The sequence below is a fragment of the Eriocheir sinensis genome, unplaced genomic scaffold (assembly GCF_024679095.1).
Source record: "Eriocheir sinensis breed Jianghai 21 unplaced genomic scaffold, ASM2467909v1 Scaffold259, whole genome shotgun sequence".
NCBI classification, from domain to species: Eukaryota; Metazoa; Arthropoda; class Malacostraca; order Decapoda; family Varunidae; genus Eriocheir; species Eriocheir sinensis.
The window spans coordinates 283,064-304,569 of NW_026111564.1; the positions used below are offsets into that span (position 1 = coordinate 283,064).

Below are 21,506 nucleotides of genomic sequence, written 5' to 3' on the forward strand. Positions count from 1 at the left end.
CTTTTTAACAGTGAGTCGGATAAGGGTGTGGATTTGACAAAGCGTGTGTCAGACCTTACTCTATGCACAAAACAAGTCCCATTGGTCTCAAATTCATAAATCCCATTGAAATAACGCCTCCATTCAGTGCATTTCTGTTTACGGATCTCCTCATAATGTGCCCCTGAACCCCCTACACAGACACGCACATATGCTCACAAACGTCCCATCGCCCCCAGACTCATAAATCCCATTGAACTAAAGGGAGGTTAGCTCAGTTTTCTTAGCTACTTGTCTGGCATTAAATAGAGGGTCTGCTAAGGGCCTTTGAGGAATACAGTCACAGGTTTTTGGGAAGAATTTCTAGGCGCGATTTCCTTGCTTAAATCCCTTGGCGTGGACCGGACCATACCGCCGACAGCCTCTAGTATAGCATGTCCTCGTCCGGGTGTGATAATAGAGTATACTTAACCAGGCGTGGGGTGACAGGGGAGCATACTTACAGATAGATTATGGCATTCACGAGCCTCTCTGTCATCGCACGCCTCATATATATATATATGTATATATATATATATATATATATATATATATATATATATATATATATATATATATATATATATATATATATATATATATATCTATCTATGGTGGGTTTGAAAGACTTGTTCTATAGTGAATAGTTATTGTATAGTTGATTCATGTGCCTTCAAGATATGTGGGAAAATGATAGTTAGACATGCACTCTATTTTATGCAGTCGAGGAGTGGTGTTAGTATATATATATATATATATATATATATATATATATATATATATATATATATATATATATATATATATATATATATATATATATATATATATATAGGGGGTTAAACAGATTTGTACTTTCCCTTCCCTCCCCTTCTCCTCCTCCTCTTCCTCTTCTGTTTCTTTCTGCTCTTTTTCCTTCTCCCTTTTCCTCCTCCTCTTCCTCTTCCTTCAATTCCTCTTCCTTTCCCTTCCCTCCCCTTTCTCCCTTTTCCTCCTCCTCTTCCTTATTCCTTCCTCCTCCTTCTCCCTTTTCTTCCTCCTCCTCCTCTTCAACTTCCTCCTCCTCCTCCTATTCCTTATTCCTCCCTCCCCCATCTCCCTTCTCCTCCTCCTCTTCCTCTTCTGTTTCTTCCTTCTCCCTTTTCCTCCTCCTCTTCCTCTTCTTCCTTAAATTCCTCTTCCTTTCCCTTCCCTCCCCTTTCTCCCTTTTCCTCCTCCTCCTCCTCCTCCCCACCTCTTTATCTCTCCCTCCCTTCCTTCCATCTCCTCCTCCTCCTCTTCCTATCAACTTGTTTCCAATGACATTTAAAAGGTCACCGTCAAGGGTCATAGCCATATTTTTAAGCCCTGAACGGGAAGAAACACAAAGGACTTCAAAGGTGTTTCCGTTCGTCGAGTTCCGTTGGTTCGACAGTGATTTTGATTATGCCGCGTTTACGTTCGTGTAGTACCGTCATCGTCGCGTCTTCCAGTCTCTTGTAACATTAGAAGGACCAGAGTCATCGCCGGCTGTTGTCTTGTCCCTTGAGCCCCACCCCACCTTCTTACCCTCCCTCTCTCTCTCTATGCTAACATTAAACTCCCTTCCAACTTCCTCACTTGGCTCAGATTGTGTTGTCCCTTGAGCCCCACCCCACCTTCTTACCCTCTCCCTCTCTCTCTCTCTCTATGCTAACATTAAACTCACTTCCAACTTCCTCACTTGGCTCAGATTGTGTTGTCCCTTGAGCCCCACCCCACCTTCTTACCCTCACCCTCTCCCTTTCTCTCTCTACACTAACATGAACCTCACATCCAACTTCTTCATTCAGCCCAAATCGCCTTGTCCGTATAATAAAACCACTAATATTTTGACCCGGGTAGTTCAGGGTGTTGTGTGAGCTTGCAATGATGGGAGAGACTCTTACATTGAATAAGCCTGAGTCTGTATATTCATTGGTAAGTAAACGACGTGTGTGTGTGCGGACATGATACAAGACTGGCCATAGAATCAAACACCATAGAATTTGCATTGCCAGCTATAGAATCAATGTTGTCTGTAGCCTTGAACTAGCATCACCCACGACACCAGACAGAGGACCAGGTGGAGAGGTGGAGTTAGGGCATTAGAAGGGGCAGGATGAAGCACACTAACTCCAGACAGAGAACCAGGTGGAGAGATGGAATTAGAACCTTTACCGGGGCAGGATGGAGCACACTAACACCAGACAGAGGACCAGGTGGAGAGATGGAATTAGAACCTTTACCGGGGCAGGATGAAGCACACTAACACCAGACAGAGAACCAGGTGGAGAGATGGAATTAGAACCTTTGCCGGGGCAGGATGGAGCACACTAACACCAGACAGAGAACCAGGTGAAGAGATGGAATTAGAACCTTTGCCGGGGCAGGATGGAGCACACTAACACCAGACAGAGAACCAGGTGGAGAGATGGAATTAGAACCTTTGCCGGGGCAGGATGGAGCACACTAACACCAGACAGAGAACCAGGTGGAGAGATGGAATTATAACCTTTGCCAGAGCAGGATGGAGCACACTAACACCAGACAGAGAACCAGGTGGAGAGATGGAATTATAACCTTTGCCAGAGCAGGATGGAGCACACTAACACCAGACAGAGAACCAGGTGGAGAGATGTAATTAGAACCTTTGCCGGGGCAGGATGGAGCACACTAACACCAGACAGAGAACCAGGTGGAGAGATGGAATTAGAACCTTTACCAGGGCAGGATTGAGCACGCTAACACCAGTAACAACTTACACTAACTCCAGGCAAATATACCTTATGGATGTGGGTGTGTTCATGGGTCAAATCATCTATGTATAAAAAAAAATCACTAGTATTTTGAGCTGAATGTTGAATGTTATGGTTATGTCATGATTCAAATTGACGTCTGTATAAAAAAACAACACATATCTTAGACTCAATTTTTCTTAAGGATGTTCATGGTTCAGATTGTCTTCTTATGCAGGATAGATTTTCACGGCTGTCACTCTGTGTTGTGTTCTGTGGTCGAGTTTAGTTTTCCTTTTTTTCATCTTCCTCTTTCTCCTCTTCTTCTTTCTCTTCCTCCTCTTCTTTTCCTTCTCCTCTTCTTCTTTCTCTTCCTCCTCTTCCTTCTCTTCTTTTCCTTCTCCTCTTTCTCCTCTTCTTTTTTCTCTTCCTCCTCCTCCTGCTCCATTTTCCTCCTCCTCTTCTTCTCCTCCTCTTCCTCCTCCTCTTCTTTTCCTTCTCCCTCCTTTTCCTCCACTTCTTTCTCTTCCTCCTCCTCCTTCTCCATTCTCCTCCTCCTCTTCTTTTCCTCCACTTCTTCTTTCTCTTCCTCCTCCTCCTTCTCCATTCTCCTCCTCCTCTTTCTCCTCCTCTACTTCTTTCTCTTCCTCCTCCTCCTCCTCCTCCTTCTCCATTCTCCTCCTCCTCTTCTTTTCCTCCTCTTTCTCCTCCTCTACTTCTTTCTCTTCCTCCTCCTCCTCCTCCTTCTCCATTCTCCTCCTCCTCTTCTTTTCCTCCTCTTTCTCTTCCTCCTCCATTTTCCTCCTCCTCTTCTTTTCCTTCTCCCTCCTTTTCCTCCTCTTCTTCTTTCTCTTCTTCCTCCTCCTCCTTCTCCATTTTCCTCCTCCTTCTCCATTTTTCTCCTCCTCTTCTTTTCCTTCTCCCTCCTTTTCCTCCACTTCTTTCTCTTCCTCCTCCTCCTCTTTTTTTCCTCCTCCCTCCTTTTCCTCCTCAGTGACCTCAGGGTAGGGGCATGGGCTGAGGGGGACAAGTTCGCTGGTGGTGGTGCCTCTGGGAAACAGTTCTAATGCATGTTCCTAATGTCATACAAATACATATCATTGTTACTAACCCTTGTTTTATTGAATGCCTGACTAATGCCTGTACCTCTCACCTCCCCTTTCATCAGCACTCCCAGCACCTGTCTCTAGCACTCATAGTAACCACCATTCATCAGCACTCCCAGTAAGCATCATCTAATATGGAAGTTTGTGAGCACACATCCCTAAGTCGCACAGCCCCCAAAACATCGCCAGTTGTTTCTCTATTTCTTCTGCTTTATTTGCTCACTAACAACGATCACAACTTCATCAATAGTAATACACAAGGCACAGCTCTCATAATGGTAGTCACTGAAGAGCTCATTTCAACACTCGCTAAGTCAACACACTGATGCTTTGAGGTCCCTGAGTGTTCCGTGTTACAGTGACTATTAAATCCTAACAAATATTTCTTTGCATTTTGTCCAGCCACATGTCGGGGGCTTCGTGGTGCAGTGGTTAGCACACTCGGCTCACAACCGAGAGAGCCCGGGTTTGATTCCCGGGCAGAGTGGAAAAATTTGGGCGGCTTTTCCGATACCCTACGCCCCTGTCCACCCAGCAGTGAATGGGTACCAGGTATTAATCGGGGGTTGTGTCCCGTCTCCTGGGGTCTGTTCCCTTCTCCTATAATTCCTTCCCCTCCTGTCACTCTCCGGCATGTGACCACAGATGTTGCGCTGACTAAACCAAACTTTCCAACTTTGCCATGTCATAAAATCATATCTCTTTCCACAGCCTCCTGCTGGACCACGGCCTTCTGTTGCCACCCCTTGTGTTTCCTTCCTCCCTTTCCTCGTGTCACTCCACAGAGCTCTGTTGCTGCCTCAGGAAAGTTTCCCTTTTAGTGATTCTCATTCACAACTGAAGCTGAAAACTTATATCCTGACTCATCAATTCTGGTTTGCAAAGCTGCATTTTCCTCACTCTATTCATTGTAATTTTTTTCATATTGAAGGCTGTCACATCAACACACACACACACTGCTCAGTGTCAGCACACACACACACACACACACTGTAACGTGTCCAACAAGCCCCTCCTGGGAGTGGTGAGTAGTGTGTCACTTCGCCTGTGTGTCTGCCTCTCACCAGCAGCAGCAGACCTCATGTGTTTCTGCACCAGCCTTCTTGAAGGTAATTTATTTCCCAGTTTTCTTTCTCAACAAGTCCTCAGCACCTTCAGTTCCTGGTTCTTACACACACTTAACACTGTGTCATCTTTTTTATTTCCATCTCCATAACCCTACACAGCCACTGTCTCCTCCAGTCCTGCCTCTGCTGCGTGGCCCTCCGCAGCGTCCTGGCCAACAGACCCTCGGCTGCAGCACCCCAGCTGTCCCACCCTGCAGCTTCTCATAAAGGTCCTGACTGAGCTGTGCCGGCCATCCTGTCTGTGGCACACGGCCTTGTCAGGTACAGTCGTAACCTTCATCACTGTGTCATCATATCTCACTGTTTGTGTCACATGGTCTGCAAGTTCATGGTAGTTGTTGTTTGTTGAGTCATTCAGTTCATAAGTTTCATATTGATCATTTTTCTTCTATCTAACCTTCATGTCCTGACAGTTGTTCATGGTGCAGTAAAACTCCAAATTTTGTTGTTACAGCACATGATTATATTTGCCTGTTACTTAACCCGTCCGCTGCGATTGGCACGGATTTTGCCTTCACTGGTAGCCTGGTAACATACACTCCCAGGTCTTTCTCTGCTTCTGTGGTGGATAGTGGAGTGTTTCCCATGTAGTATTGGTGTGCTGGATGTCCCCTCCCAAGGTGCAGGACTTTACATTTTTCTTCATTGAATTGTAGCAGCCACTTTTTGTTCCATTCCTGTAGCTTGGTGATGTCTTCTGGTAGGAAATCCTCAGTCAAGGGGTTAATCTCTTAGAAGCCTGCTTTTATGGTGCTCACAGTCCACTGCCTTGTTATAATCATGCGATGCTGCAACATTTTATTCTGGATTTTGTCTTGCCAAGGCCTTCACTTCTTCAGATAGAAACAACAGTTTTACCCTCAGGTCAGTGTATGCTGCAAGAGTTATATAATTCACTTAGTGTGTATAAAGGAGCAGTATGTTTGGCATGCATTAGAAACACTAGCCCAGGCAGTAGCAGAGGCAAGTAACAGCTTTGATGCATTACTTTGCACATGAGTGGCGTAGCATTACTAGTGACCCGATTATTTTGGATATTGTACAACATTGCCACCTTGATATCAAAGTTGAGGACATTGACCATTTATTCTTAAGTGAATTAGACATGAGGTGTTTAGTGTAGACCGGGCGACCAAACCAACGAAGTCAGTGTTCTGATTTTGGCGTCATCTGGCAGTGGCTTATTTCTTGCTGCACTGTGTGGTGAAGCAAGTTAAGGAAAAAGCAACCTTAAAGCAGTTGATTCTAAAGCCCATAATTGCGTGACTTTTGTTGAACTTAGCTGGGGGCTTTGTGGTGCAGTGGTTAGCACACTCAGTTCACAACCGAGAGAGCCCGGGTTTGATTCCCGGGTGGAGTGGGAAAATTTAGGCAGCTTTTCCGATACCCTACACCCCTGTCCACCCAGCAGTGAATGGGTAACGGGTATTAATCGGGGGTTGTGTCCCGTCTCCTGGGGTCTGTTCCCTTCTCCTATAATTCCTTCCCCTTCTGTCTCTCTCCGGCATATGACCACAGATGTTGCGCCGACTAAACAAAACCTTCTACATTTCACTCACCGCTCGCAAAGATCACAAGTGGACAAACTAGAACAAAACCAGGTTAATTAATGTTTTTCCTGCCGTATATCCCACCAGTGCGCATGCGTGGTGGACACCAGAGTGACTTATTTCTGCAAGGAGGTATTTCTCGGAACACCAGTCCGCGAACTGGACCACACACACCGCCGCCATGTCCCGTCCCGCGCTGCGTATTGCCGCGCCCCACACCGCGTGTCCAATACATTTACTAACCAAAGATAACTTAACCTAACCTACTTAAGTGGTGGTCTATCCCCCCTCGACACTCTTAACCCTTTCATTGCTAAACGCTTGCAGCGGGCATTAGGCGTATTTGCTGGTGGTGCTAAACACTCACTGCAACCTCCACCCGCATATGAGAGTGTTCCAACACTAAATCTCACAACACAGGATTCCCAATTGAGTGGATTCTTCACTAAATTTGGTGGAAAATCATATCAGCCCAGCGCGGCAAATGTACGGACAAGCAACTGGTGGATGTTCTTGCCCAATATAGCGGCATTTTTGCATAGCTTCACCTGTCACTGACTGATTCTTTGACCAAATAGTTGTAAATATTGCCAGAATCTGAAGAAAAGATGTCCGCAGTTCCCTCAATACAGCTGATCATCCCGCACGCACCGACGTAAGTGTTAACATTCAACACTCCGTGAACGTGCATGTACGTTCGCAAGAGAGGCATACATAACCGACTCCGATAGATCTGGACCTCCTCTTTCCAATGGTGATTTTGTTTTTTAGCTGTGATGAATAGTTTTTGAGATACAGAGGTTAAAAGAGACCCCCCATTGGGCTCCCCGACAGCGCCTGAGGGGATAGTCGCGTCCGCACCGCGCGCAAGGAAAGGGTTAGGCTGTGCCTGTACTGACACTCGCAAACACTTGGCTATTTTCCATTACATTACGCCCTGGATTGATGCATAAGACTTTCTTGTGGTATAAATACGTTCTTCATTTGAATGGAAACCACGAGGAGGAAATATTTCATGAGGTGGGCCGAGGCAGACTACAGTAACCCAGGGATGGGGCGGCAGATAAAGGGAGGAGGGTGAGGTGACCAGCAGACGCTGTTGTAGTTACCAGAAGCGGGTGGTTCAAAAACTATTCTCAGTCGGTCCGCGTGGATTTCTAACCCTCTGACCTTGTCCGTTATATCCAAAATCCGTTATAAGCGGGTCCGTTATATCCAGGGTTTACTGTATAGTTGAGGTCAATTTGCCTACAGTTTAGATACAATTAGTTTTATACAGTTTAGAGTTAGCTTTTTCTCTTTTTTTCTGTTATTATAATATTGCCTTTGTTATAGAGTTCAGCTTCCTCTCAATAGGTAGGCATATCCATAGGCCTATACAGTTTGCTACATACAGATTAGAGATCTCTCTCTCAAGTTAATATTGCCTTTGTTAGAGAGTTCAGCTGCCACTCACTAAGTAGGCATATTCATAGGCCTATACAGTTTAGTTAGCTTTCTTTCTCTATAACATAAAGTCTTATATGGTTAGCCATACAAACAATTGACAGTTTATTTTGTTTGTATCTTCTTACCTTGCCTTGTTGCCTTCTCTCTCTCTCTCATAGGAATATAACATATTTCAAATTAACTTTTTATTAACAGAAAAACACACACACATATACTTTATAGTAACATTGATAAGGCTATGTGGGCAGTATGTTGGCTAGGGGGGTCCTCAACATACTGTAGGGGGTATATCTGTGGGGTCCTGTGAGCTGTGGAGAGAGAGAGAGAGAGAGAGAGAGAGAGAGAGGGGGGGGGGGGGGCCTCTCTTTCTCACCTCTCAAGTCTCACTCTCTATGATCTAATGTATAGAATTATGCATATGTTGTATAATATGATTGTATGTATATAATGTATGTTATAGGGACTAATAAAAATGGATAATATAAAAAAAATAGGTGTTTGTCTTATGTGCCTGTGTGTGTGTGTGTTTCTTCTTCTCTTCTTCCTCCTCTTGTTCTTGTTCTTCCATTCTTCCTCCTCCTCCTCTTCTTTTCTTCATGTTGCCTCTATCATCATCATCTTTCTTCTCCTCCTCCTCTTCTTCTTCTTCTTGGTCAACACACCTGCGGAAAATAACTTTATTAATGGGATAAATGGAAGAGAGAGAGAGAAGTATAAGTGGAAATAGTTTAATAGGAAGAGAGATAAATAAACAGAAGGAAAGACAGATCGAGATAGCGTAAAGCAGAACAGCAAGGAAGGGAAAAGGAAATATAGTAAGGAAAGAAAAAATGTAGAGAGAGAGAGAGAGAGACCAAATGAGGAAGAGGAAGAAGATGCAATAACAGGAGGAGGAGGAGGAACTATTATGCTAAAGAGGAGAATTATGAGAGGAAGAAGGAAGAGAAAGAAGTGGAGGTAGAGTGAGGAAGGAAGGAAGGGAGAGAACCAAATGGAGGGAGGAAGGAGGTAAGTGGAGGAAAAGGGAGAAGAAATTGGAAGTAGAGAGAAAGAGAGAGAGAGAAAATGCTAAAGTTATGGAAAGAAGAAAGAGAGAAAGAGAGAGAAAAGATGCTAAAGTTATGGAAGGAAGAGAGAGAGAGACATAATATTACATAGAAAAACAACACATACACACAAGGAACTGAGATTTGCCTGCCTGCTTATATATTGACAATGTATTATAGTGGTCTGGTGCTGGTCCAGTCCACAACACCGCGGGCTGCCAGGCCTGGAATGACCCACCGCTGTTATCATGCACTACACTACCAAGGTACAGCAGACCCTGGATATAATGGGCTAATTGGGAGGGGGGGGACGTAGTCCGTTATAAGCGGAGGAAATTTAAAGATACAGGACTGGTCTTACAGTCACCCATTTTCGTTCGCTAGCCAGCGAACGAAAGCCTTCCACGCGCGATCGGGTCTTACAGTCGCTCTCAACAGCTGCTTTTCGGTTGCTCGCGAACGAAAAATCGGCGTTTTCGTAAGAAGATTTTGGGGAGCGGTTGAGGTGACTCAACCGTTTTCTCGTTTTCGTACGCTGCCCAATAAAACACTACAAAAAAAATAAAGGTGTTTTGAATAATTATTTGCCTTATATATGCTTTCTGCATGCTAAGTAAGTCATATGACATACCTAGCATGCAGAAAGCACATATAAGGCAAATGATTATTGAAAACACCTTTATTTTTATTGTACAAGCGTTTTATTGGGCAGCGTATCGTACACCGCCAGCACAACAGAGTCTGTCGTCTCAGCTAATGCAATGGATATTTTTGCTAAGTATATTTAGTGTTTTATTTATCTATTGACATTTCTTTTTGAAAAAGTTGTGTGTAGTTGTCTTCATGGCTCATATGGGTGTGCTAATTTGGTTAACAAACCATTGCATATACGTGTGGATTAGTGGCACTCAGTCAACATGAATTATATTATGAAATATTAAGAATACTTAAGCCAGCCACCCAAAAAGCATTCACGGTATAATGGAACTATTCATAATAGCTGCTCCCAGGCAGAGGGGGAGAAACAACACAGAACTATAGAATTACACCCATCACAGGTGGTCACCAGTTTACTTCTGATATATTTTTATGTACTAATCAGTACGACTGTCTGTGTTATGAATAACTAGATAAGAGGTGATAGGCTACTGTCTTTCAGTGAAAGGTAACTATTTTAGCTCTGATAGATTATTAGTTAAAGGGCATTAGGTTACTAATTATGTACCTATTGTCATTGAGTGTAACAAGGCAGGGAGATGCTGAGGAGGGTGTGGGCCCCAGGAAGGCAGCACCGGGCTCCTCCAGCGTCCCCGCGGTGGTCACACGGACCCAGCAGCTTGGCCAGGCACCTCATTTTTACTTCAAGGGAGTTCAGTCTGTAGAAAGGAATGTGCTTTTGAGTCGTATTTTAACATGGTAGCAGTGGGGATCATGTTTCTTAATGGTCCCTCCAAGTGAGAAAAATGAGAAAAAATCATCATCCACACAAACCATTTCATAATATATATCAAAGTATTTGTGATCAGTTTATGCATCATCTTTTTGGGGGTGTTATATCATGGTACAAATTTGGCCCATCCCTGCTACTGGGTTAAAACATTTCAGGTTCCCATTATGACTATTTCCCAAGGTTACAGAGAAGATTAACCAGGTTTTTGCGGTTGATTTTCCAGTCCAGCGTGCAGACCTGGTTGTGTAAAACTATCACTAGAATCACAAAACAGCTCAGGACAAGTCCAGAAACTTCTACTGTCATGCCCCGAGAGCTTATTTTCTCTTTTTTATTTCCTCCACATGACGTCTGCGGGTATCGAAACACACGAGAAATTAATCAAGACAAGGAGAGGGTATTCGCAGGCTGCCTGGGATTGAACCCACGACCAGCATGACGGGAGAGCCACTCCCTACCGAGTCGGCCAAAGAGGTACACCCCGCTCGCCAAGTGGGTTATGGGAGGCTCCCTTATCAGGCCTAGTCGCCGCACTACACTACGAGAGGCTTTTTAAACAGTGAACTGAGAACCTGAAAAAAATACCGGCTTTTGTTATGACTGAACCTTTTAATGGAAGAATATCACTTGGTATTTCTCATTCTTGGCCTTGGTTGAAGATTAAAATATATACTGCCTTTCCTTATTTCTTTATAATTGGATTTAGTTCATGGTAACATCCCCAAACTCCATGATTCAAACTTTCCTTGGGTTTCCAGCTCACACAGAAGTCTGATACGGCAGATGTGGACTTACAAACACTGACATGAACAATATTTCCCGTGTACGTCAATGAAGACAGAAAGCAGTACTCATCATCACCATCATCACCATTGTTCAACGTCCATTTCCCTATAGTGAGGTTGGACGGGATATGAGCCTCCTCCACTGTTGCCGGTCCATAGCCATTTCTTCCGTGATGTTCAGCCTCCTCGTATCTTCCTCCACCACCTTTCTCCGTGTCTTCCTTGGCCTTCCTGGTGGTCTTCTGCCCTCTACCTCAAGTTCAGTGCACGTCTCAGTACCCACTCCTTTAATTTATCTGCTTTGATGGCGAAGAATTCCTCGGTGCAGTGACACGACCTCCATGACTTTCACCTTCACCTCGATTTTGGTCGAGTGTCAGCTTCTCTTGGCACAGTGCCGGGCCAGACTGAGAACTTTTGATACAGGTTTTCTTTTCACAGGAAGTTGTGTTAATCATCAGATTGTTTTCATTGTACATAAATGATACAAAAAAAAAAATTGTGTATATTTACGAAATGGAAAATAAAGTAAACTTCACTTCAAAGAAAACAGAATAATTAGGCTTTCAAAATGATAAACTCTTATTTAGTGACTGAAAAATTAAGTTACAAATAACATGGTCATAGCTTCCCTCATTAAATTTTGTTTATCATCAATTAACTTTTTCTTTATCTGCAAATGATGTTTATATTTCACTTGATGAGATACTTGCTGCTGACTGCTAGCAATGATGTTATCAATGCGTGGGGGTAGGCGGTGGCTGAGTGGTAGCGTCCTGGGCCCACATTCACCGTGTGATGGACGACGTGGGTTCGGATCCCCACGCTACCATCTCGGATTTTTCAGCCATCGCCGAGTGGCTTAAAACTACCCACATGCTGTCCTGAAGACCACCCATCTACCTGGACTCTAGAGGAAACCGTCAAAGTGAATCAAGAACGAGTGCCAGGGGGTAACATGAGCCAAGAGAAGACAGCACCACTATAAACACTTGCCTGCGCCGTGACGGGCTGGGGTCAACTACCATCCAGGCCCCTCCAGAGAGCCTACCAGTGCAATAGGCACACACATAAAAATAAATAAATAAATAAAAAAACTTGATAAACTAACACGCATGTCATCTTCAATCCTTAATCTTGACCTGTATTTAATTTTCAGTACTGTCATGGCTGAAAAGGTTGACTCACATAGGTAGGTGGTGGTGAAAGGTAACAACCCTTTCATAGCTGCTCCATGAGAAATCATGAACTCATGAAGACATTGAGCCCAGAAGGTTTCTAGTGGCACTGCACTGAATCGAGTCTTCATGGTACCATCAGATGATAGGCCAATGAGCTCCTCTAATAATTTTGACTGTGAGGCTTCTGGGAGCTTCATCTCAATATTCTCAAAGAAGGGCTTTTCTATCCACTGGTAAGAAGCAGCCTGCTCCTCAGTTAGCTCGGGGAAATAGCTGTTGAAATTCTCCAACAACTTTGACAGGTGCAGTGTTACCTGTGCTTTGACTACATTGAAACTAATGCCTCTGTCTTGAATGAATGCCTGCAGATTTTCAAACATACCAGTGATTCCTGATGAGGTATGAACACCCCACAACTTGAGCTTTCTTTTGAAAGCCTCAAATTTTTGGTACTGAAAAATGTTGTTTGTGTTTGCACGTTGCATTGCTTTGTTCAGCTTATTTACTTCGCTGAATATGTCTGCCAGGTAGCTCAGCTGAAGAAGCCACTTATCATCATTAGAAGAAATCTGCAAGCTCAGGCTTCTTTTCTGAGAGGAATGTACACAGCTCCTCCCTTAGGCTGAGTAAGTGTGTGAGCATCCGCCCGTGGGACAACCATCTCACCTCTGTATGCATAAGTAGAGATATATAGTCTGCACCTACTTCCTCACAGAGTACAGCAAACAGTCTGAAATTTGCTTTAACGAAGTTTACAATTTCTACAGCAGTGTTCATAACTGCCCAGGCTCCAAGTCCTTTGCAGCCAGCATTTCTCTGTGCACAAAACAGTGAGTTGCAATGGCACAGGGAGCAACTTCTGATATTCTGGTCACGACTCCTTTATGCCTGCCAGTCATGGCTGCAGCACCATCAGTACGTATTCCGATGCCTGGACATCTCGATTAAGACACATTGTGTAATTATGAATTATAAAAAACTGAGTCATGACAGGATTAACCCGGTAGCAGCGACGGGGCAAATTTGTGCCGTGATATAAACTCCCCAAAATAGATGATGCATAAACTGATCACAAATGCTTTGATATATATCATGAAATGGTTTGTGTGAGTGATGATTTTTTCTCATTTTTCTCGCTTAGAGGGACCATTAAGAAACATGATCCCCGCTGCTATCGGGTTAACTGTAATATGTTGAATTCCCCGTTCTGCAGACCCCTTGATAGGTTTCTGCGGCCCCCTGGTTGAGAAACACTGCTATAGAGGACTTTGGTCAAACACTCTAAGCCAGTCTGCAAACTTCCAATGCTGTTTAAGTTATTCTCTCTCTCTCCTCCTGATGCTGTGGGCACAAGACTTCCCACCCTTGGCCAGTGTTATAGAGGAATCTAATTAAACACTAAGCCAGTCTGCAAACTTCCAATGCTGTTTAGGTTACTCTCTTTCTCCTCCTGATGCTGTGGGCACAAGGCTGAGTGCAATGGTTTCAGACTCCACAGCTCTCCTTGTCAAGTGTTCCATCTCCTGGGCTTCTTTTTCTTCCCTTGAGGAGCCTCCACACCCAGCACAAGGATCTGTTACACTGGCTTGTCGTCCTTGCCTGCCCGCCCTCCAGCTTGGCAAGGGCTTCAGTTGCTGCCGTCCTCCAGCCGCTGTCACGCACTGCTGCTGCCTCCAGGGACACCCCAGCCTGGGCACAAAGCTCTTCCAGATTTTTTATACGAATTGAATTATCCATTCCAAACTTTTCTTTCCCTCAGTGTTTTCTTCTGTACAAATTTCTTGTCTATTTTAATGAACTCTGCAGCTCATAGTGTACATCCCCAAGCAAGAACAATCTTACCAGTGAATCTGCTGTTCTTCTTTTGAGCAAAAATGGCCTGAACAAAGTGTGTGATATACAAAGATGGGCGTTATGCTATGAATTTTTAGTCAAGTGTTGCAGTGTCTCAAACTTGGAAACATCGGAAGCATTGACAGCACTAAATATTGCATAAAACAACAAAAATTAAATAGCACTGTGAACGATTTAAAAAGAAGAGTGTTGTGTTGTGAATGCCAAAATAAGTATTGCATCATTGTTGCTCGGAGCGTCCAGCTGTGGTCGCCATCCATGGGCTGAACACCACACAGCAGCAGCCAACTGTGGAACTGCTGCCAGACAGCGAGGAAGAACCTTGGCTGACTCCAGGCTCACAGTGACCTGCTTCCCTCCATCATTAGGGAAAACATTTATCATGGAGGAACTTGCTCTGTCATTCACTGAAATGATCCGTGCCCTCACCCTGGCATTGTTACCCTGGATGGCACACAGCACCCCGGGCACGGCACCCCCCAAAGACTCACAGCGGCCTGCAGCCATATAGTGGCTGTGCAGGGCAGGGTAGGTGTTGGCGAGGTTAGTGCATGGGGCCCCAGCCTTGTCTCTGTACTGGGTGAGATGCACTATGTACCTTGAGGCACTGAGGCTCCTTTTGACCTTGAAAGTCACTTCCCAAAATCTTGGAATACGTTGAGGCACATCAGAGGTTTTTACCACATTTCCGCCCACCTGGCACTCACTAACACAACCTGCAGCTCCAGGTCTCGGTGGCCACATTTCCTTCGTGCCTTCTCCAGCACTATGAGGATTTCCTTAACTTCAGAGGGAACTGCTGCAGTGTGACATCTATATCATCAAACACTAGACGGCAGCACCTCTTCAGGGTGGTAGCTGCCCCCTGCGGGCTGCCCGTCAACAAGCGCAGGAGGCAGGGTGCTGTGGTGACCAAGACGTCACAACCACTGCAGAGTTGCCTGCCTGTGCTGACCTCCTCCTCGTGTCCACAGCCTCCTCAAGCTGTCATGATCTTGAAGGGTGCACTGGCTGGCAGGAGGGTGACCACATACTCTGCCACACACATGCCACTGCCAACCATTGCACACCACCACCATCACTGGGCCAATGCCTGGGCTGAGTCGCTCACTGATGAGCTTCTGTATATCCAGAATGGTGGACAACAGAGGCACAACACAGCCCATTGTCTTCCCACAAGACTCCTCACCAACAACGACAGCCGAGCGCCCCTTGGCAATGACTGGCCAGGTGTGGGCCTGGAGACCAATGGCTTTCATTCCCCTCTTGAGGAGTGCACTGACAATTTGATCATTAAGAGCTGTGGACACCATGTGTTTGTTTTTTATGACCTCTTCCTCTGAGACGCTGTGCTCGCCAGCCATGAACACTTGGTACAGCTTGGTAATGTTGGGCGCCTCAGGGGGAGTGTCCTGCCTGACAAGGGCTAGGCTGGAGGAACACTGCTCGGTCTCAAAGCCCTCGTCAATCACCAGGAAGGATGTAAATAAAGGCTCACATACTGTATCACTGTTGGCGGTAAATTCCCAAGGGTGACTTTCCTCTGGGAGGTCTTCTTCTTCATGGTCCAACTCTTCCATTAAGTTCTTTGTGGCATCAGGTCCTGGTACTTTAAATTCATCACAGAGACCTGCAGCCACTGTTGCTTTAATTTCTGCATATCTAACAAAGTCGTTCATATAATCAAGTGGCTTCAAGTGGACTTTCTTGGGTCTGCTGCTTGATCCAGAATACGCTTTGCAAAGAGGCCTGGAGGACAACACTGAAGTCTTCTCCCCTGTACAAGCAGCATGACTGGTGAAGCTTTCCTCTCCAGACAAACTACTAATGGTGTGTCTCTTCTCCAAGGAGTCGTGCAAACTACATTTTCACCTTTCAGCTCACCCCTGCAGGAAGGTTTGCATAGATATCACGCTTTCTCTTGAGCGTTTGTAATGCCAAAATTTAGTTAAGTACGGGAAAATGTAAATTAGGGAGGAAAAGTAGTGTTAAGTATTATAAGTAGATATAAACTCCACCCAGCAACAGTCCTGGTGACACTTATATCTACTTATAATACTTAACACTACCTTTCTTCCCTAATTTACATTTTCCTGTACTTAACTAAATTTTGGCTTTACACATTCCCCTCGGCTGCTGAAGTGTTTTCAAAATCACACAAAGAAGTAAAGAGAGCACCTTGCTGGAATCCTGCTGAAGCCTGACCTCCATTCTGGCCAGCAGCAGCAGTATTCTGTAGCCAGTTTTAAGTAGAATGTCTCCTGGTGAGTGTAGTGCTGCTTGTGTGCATGACTCATTGTTAACCCAGTGGTGGTGGTAGCAGCGGGGTCATGTTTCTTAACGGTCCCTCTAAGCGAGAAAAATGGGAAAAAATCACCCTCACACAAACCATTTCATAATATATATCAAAGCATTTGTGATCAGATTATGTATCATCTATTTTGGGGGTTTATATCGTGGCACAAATTTGGCCCGGCGCTGCTAAACGGTACAGCCACAAATTTGGCCCGGCGCTGCTAAACGGTACAGCCACAAATTTGGCCCAGCGCTGCTAAACGGTACAGCCACAAATTTGGCCCAGCGCTGCTAAACGGTACAGCCACAAATTTGGCCCAGCGCTGCTACACGGTACAGCCACAAATTTGGCCCATCGCTGCTAAACGGTACAGCCACAAATTTGGCCCATCGCTGCTACCGGGTTAAACATACCTCTTGGGAGATGGTCCAGGGGGGAGCATCAGTGTCAAAAACTGGTCCTGTCATTTCATCAAATCAGCAAAAAACTATCAATCCATCAAATTTTCCAGATGTTTTCATTTTGTCAAAAACAGCTTTTTACCCTTATCCCATCAGTGTGTCAACAGTTTCATATCATTTCAGTGCATCAAAAGTGAGAAGTCATCAATACATCAATAAATCCAGATGTTATCAAAGCATCAAATTGTCAAAAGTCATCAAAAAATACAAAAAATAAAAAAAATTCAGAAGTTATCAAAGCATCAAAAGTCTAGTCCATGATGATACTATGGGGTATTACGACTTTGACAACAAGACACCATCACAACGTTGAGAGGCTGACACCCTTGGAATAGTCTGTTTTGTTTACATTCCCTGCATGTTCGCGTATCAGTAATCTGTCAGCAGCAACACTAACCAGTCTCAGAGCCTTAATTAATTGGTTCTTCATTCCAGTTCTTGATTCTTGGTCCAGGCTGCTCTCCTCACCCACGATATAAGGCACGGGTGAATGGTCTTTTCTGGTGAGTCTCCTGAGTTTGGCCGCCAAGAAACACTCCTCCGTCCAGGGGTGAAGAGCTGAGGCTGAACCCGGTGGTGGTAGCAGCGGGATCATGTTTCTTAATGGTTCCTCTAAGTGAGAAAAATGAGAAAAAATCACCCCTCACACAAACCATTTTATAATATATATCAAAACATTTGTGATCAGTTTATGTATCATCCATTTTGGGGGGTTTATATCATGGCACAAATTTGGCCCGTCGCTGCAACGCGGTAAAGCCACAAATTTGGCCCGTCGCTGCTACCGGGTTAAGGGTTCTGCTTCACCTCCACCTGCTGTCTTGGCCCCAGCAGCCACTTCCCTCCTGGCTTGTGGTGGCTTGACATCCTCACACCTGCAACAGTCATCATCATCATCATCATCAGCCCAAGTTTCACCTCCTGCCAAAGTGTTGCCTCTCACCGGCTGTCACTAACAAGGATTGGAACTTACAAAGAGTCTGTTGGAGAAAATCCTGAGCTGCTTTTGCCTATTCGAGAATGCAAGAGGATTTTCTATAGTAGTTTTGATGAAAAATATGCATCTTTAACCCCTTGACTGCAAATTTCCTACCAGAAGACCTCACCAAGCCACAGGAATGGAACAAAAAGTGGCTGCTACAATTCAATGAAGAAAAATGTAAAGTCCTGCACCTTGGGAGGGGGTATCCAGCACACCAATACCACATGGGAAACACTCCACTATCCACCACAGAAGCAGAGAGAGACCTGGGAGTACATGTTTTCATGGTACCAGTGAAAGCCAAATCCGTGCCCATCGCAGCAGACAGGTTAAAGATGCTTTATATTATAAGTTTTCCCAAGGATAATTTCCAAAAAAGCTCGAGGCTTCTCACCTGGAAAAGTTGGAAAGTTTGGTTTAGTGAGCGCAACATCTGTGGTCATATGCCGGAGAGAGACAGAAGGGGAAAGAATTATAGAAGGGAACAGATCCCAGGAGATGGCTGGGACACAACCCCCGATTAATACCTGGTACCCATTCACTGCTGGGTGGACAGGGGCGTAGGGTATCGGAAAAGCCGCCCAAATTTTTCCACTCCGCCCGGGAGTCGAACCCGGGCTCTCTCGGTTGTGAGCCAAGTGTTCTAACCACTGCACCACGAAGCCCCCGCTTCTCACCTGGACATTGAAGTGTTCCTCGGGATACTCTCGGTGCTCCCGATGACAAGGGCGGCGGTGGCCTGCTGCTGTGCCTTGAGGGAGAGCTTTCAGGGAGAGACTCCTCGTCACTGCTGAGGGCGCCGGCCTCTGTGAGTGCTCCCAGACAGGCGGCAACCTTGGAAACATTTATAGAAAATAAGAAGATGCAGAAGAGGCACTACTGGCCACACTTACAAGTACCATGTCTGTTTTGTTTATATTCCCTGCCTGTTCCCTTGCCAGTAATCTGTCAGCAGCAACACTCACCAGTATCAGAGCCTGGCTCCACCTGGGCACTCTGAGCCTGTGTCTGCACCACTGCACAGCCTTCAGACACCAGTACCAGCACAAGACCTTCTGGCAGCCAGTCTTTGGGTGTCTCAGGGAGGCCGCTTGCCTTCAGCCGGGGCACCAGGCCGCCCAGCACTCCCTGGCAAGGCTCACGGCCAGCCTGTTGCTCACACAGCCCGAGAATAAGGAAATAATCAGAATAAAAATATAATAACATGGAAACAAATACCTCACATACACAGTTTCTTAGTTTGCTCACTAAGAGTGAATTTTCATATTCTTGTCAAAACATTCAATCATTATACTTTAGGAACACTTTGTGGATATCCATGTCATGCACAATGATGTAAAATGATACAACTAAATATTTACTGCAATATCAAAGTGAGACGTCAACCAAACATGAATCAATCAAGAGGTTATCAACGGAACATGACAATGGATCTGTAGTGACCCTCTAAATCTTCCCGTTTTCTTCACCTTCATTTCTTCAGTCTGCCCTTTAACTCACCACGTTCTCTTTCTCTTCCGACTTCTATTACACACACCTTACGGAACCTTACGGTGTTACTGGACGCAGGCCAAAGCTAGGCCTCTATGTCCAGATCATTGTCACTGTCAAAACTGATATTCAGGTGGTGTGCCGGGCTGGTTAACAATTTTTCTTCAAAATTATATTTAATTTGTTGGTTTGACCAAAACTTATCTAAACGTTTCTCAAATGATATCACGCTCACTGCCTCTACTACATCCTTGGGAAGGCTATTCCAGGCATCAACGACTCTTGAATTGAAGAACATCTGCCTCTTTTGCGTCCTGGACCTCATTTGCCATAGTTTCAATTTGTGTCCACGTGTTGGCCCTGTATGTCTCTCAAGTTGGATGTTCACATCCTCATCATATTTACCTTTGAGGATTTTATATACCTCAATCATGTCTCCCCTTAGCCTTCTGTAAGTCATTGTTGGTATCTCCAATTGTTTCAGTCGTTCTGGATATGTGAGGTTCTTGAATCCTGGTAATAACTTGGATGCTCTTCTCAGGACATTTTCCACAATCCTTATATCCTTCTTCTTGTACGGGGACCATACTGACTGAGCATACTCAAGATGAGGTCTTACCATGGTCTTGAAGAGACATCTAAATGTATGTACATCAAGAGTAGTAAATGTACGACGTATCATACCCATTATTTGGTTGGCCTTATTAACTTTTTCAGATATGTGCTTCGAATGTCAAAAGCCCATCAGTCAAAATTCCCAGATCTTTCTCTCTTTTAACCTTCTTGATTTCTGTTCTATCCGATCCCTCTTCACGAATGTAATATACTGTCTCCTCTGGTGCTCGGTGACTGCTATGTATCTTGAGGTGACTACACTTGTCAGGATGTCACACGCCTATCTCATCCCCCACATTTCATCGGGTCGTGGGTCACTACATCATACACATATACCAAATCATCACCTATATTATAACAAACTCACCAATGTACATAATTACACCAGGCTGCCGCTACAGATCCATGCACACCCTCATGGTTGAGGCCGACCGCCTCAAACTCCATCTCGGTGACTTCCCACATGCTGACCCAACAAGGCTTGCAGCGGCCGGGCCCAGCGCTGGAAGTCTCTGCAGAAGAAAGTCGAAAACAGTGTTTGTAGAAAGAAGAAAAATATGCCGCAACAACCACAAGCTTACCTCTTTATGTGTCCATGAATACACTGGAAACAAGAATGGAAACTAATTCAGTCTTGCTAAATAACTACCGAGCAAGCCCTTCAGTTCGGCAGAGAATGATTCAACAACCACAAGCTTATCTCTTTATGTTTCCATGAATATACTGGAAACAAGAATGGAAACTAATTCAGTCTTGCTAAATAACTACCGAGCAAGCCCTTCAGTTCGGCAAAGAATTGGAAAAAAGAAAAAATACACTCCCAAACCCCAGTGCTTGGTCTGCTGGAGGATCCTGCTGATCACTGTACTGCTGAACAACAACCAAACATGACAACCTTTCATTCCTCTCAAACGACAAATTTCACATCAGGGTCACACACTAATGCACACCCCATGCAAGAAAATGCCATTACAATACTATGTTTATCCCCTTGACTGTGGATTCTACAAGAAGACCTCACCAAGCTACAGGAATGGAACAAAGTGTCTGCTATAATCAAATGAATAAAAATGTAAAGTCCTGCACCTTTGGAGGGGATATCCAGCACACCAATACCACATGGGAAACACTCTACTATCCACCACAGAGGCAGAGAAAGACCTGGGAGTGTATGTTACCAGGCTACCAGTGAAGGGGTATCCAGCACACCAATACCACATGGGAAACACTCCACTATCCACCACAGAGGCAGAGAAAGACCTGGGAGTGTATGTTACCAGGCTACCAGTGAAGGGATATCCAGCACACCAATACCACATGGGAAACACTCCACTATCCACCACAGAGGCAGATAAAGACC

General features: G+C 44.9%; 2 long non-coding RNA genes across 4 annotated transcripts; one reads left to right on the forward strand and one right to left on the reverse strand.

Annotated features, from left to right (window-relative positions):
- Nucleotides 1-866: 866 nt before the first annotated feature.
- Nucleotides 867-3,863, forward strand: LOC126991311 (uncharacterized). Of its 3 annotated transcripts, none has more exons than XR_007745398.1 (2): nt 867-2,237; nt 2,306-3,863. It is a non-coding gene; the product is annotated as an uncharacterized LOC126991311 (long non-coding RNA). The 3 variants fall into 3 exon arrangements; XR_007745396.1 differs by having other exon boundaries at nt 867-2,169; nt 2,238-3,863; XR_007745397.1 differs by having other exon boundaries at nt 867-2,169.
- Nucleotides 2,544-20,654, reverse strand: LOC126991312 (uncharacterized). The gene is made up of 8 exons (XR_007745399.1): nt 20,514-20,654; nt 19,006-19,189; nt 18,718-18,874; nt 17,866-17,933; nt 17,456-17,670; nt 10,257-10,407; nt 3,692-8,647; nt 2,544-3,535 (listed from the first exon to the last, which is right to left on the reverse strand). It is a non-coding gene; the product is annotated as an uncharacterized LOC126991312 (long non-coding RNA).
- Nucleotides 20,655-21,506: the final 852 nt, after the last annotated feature.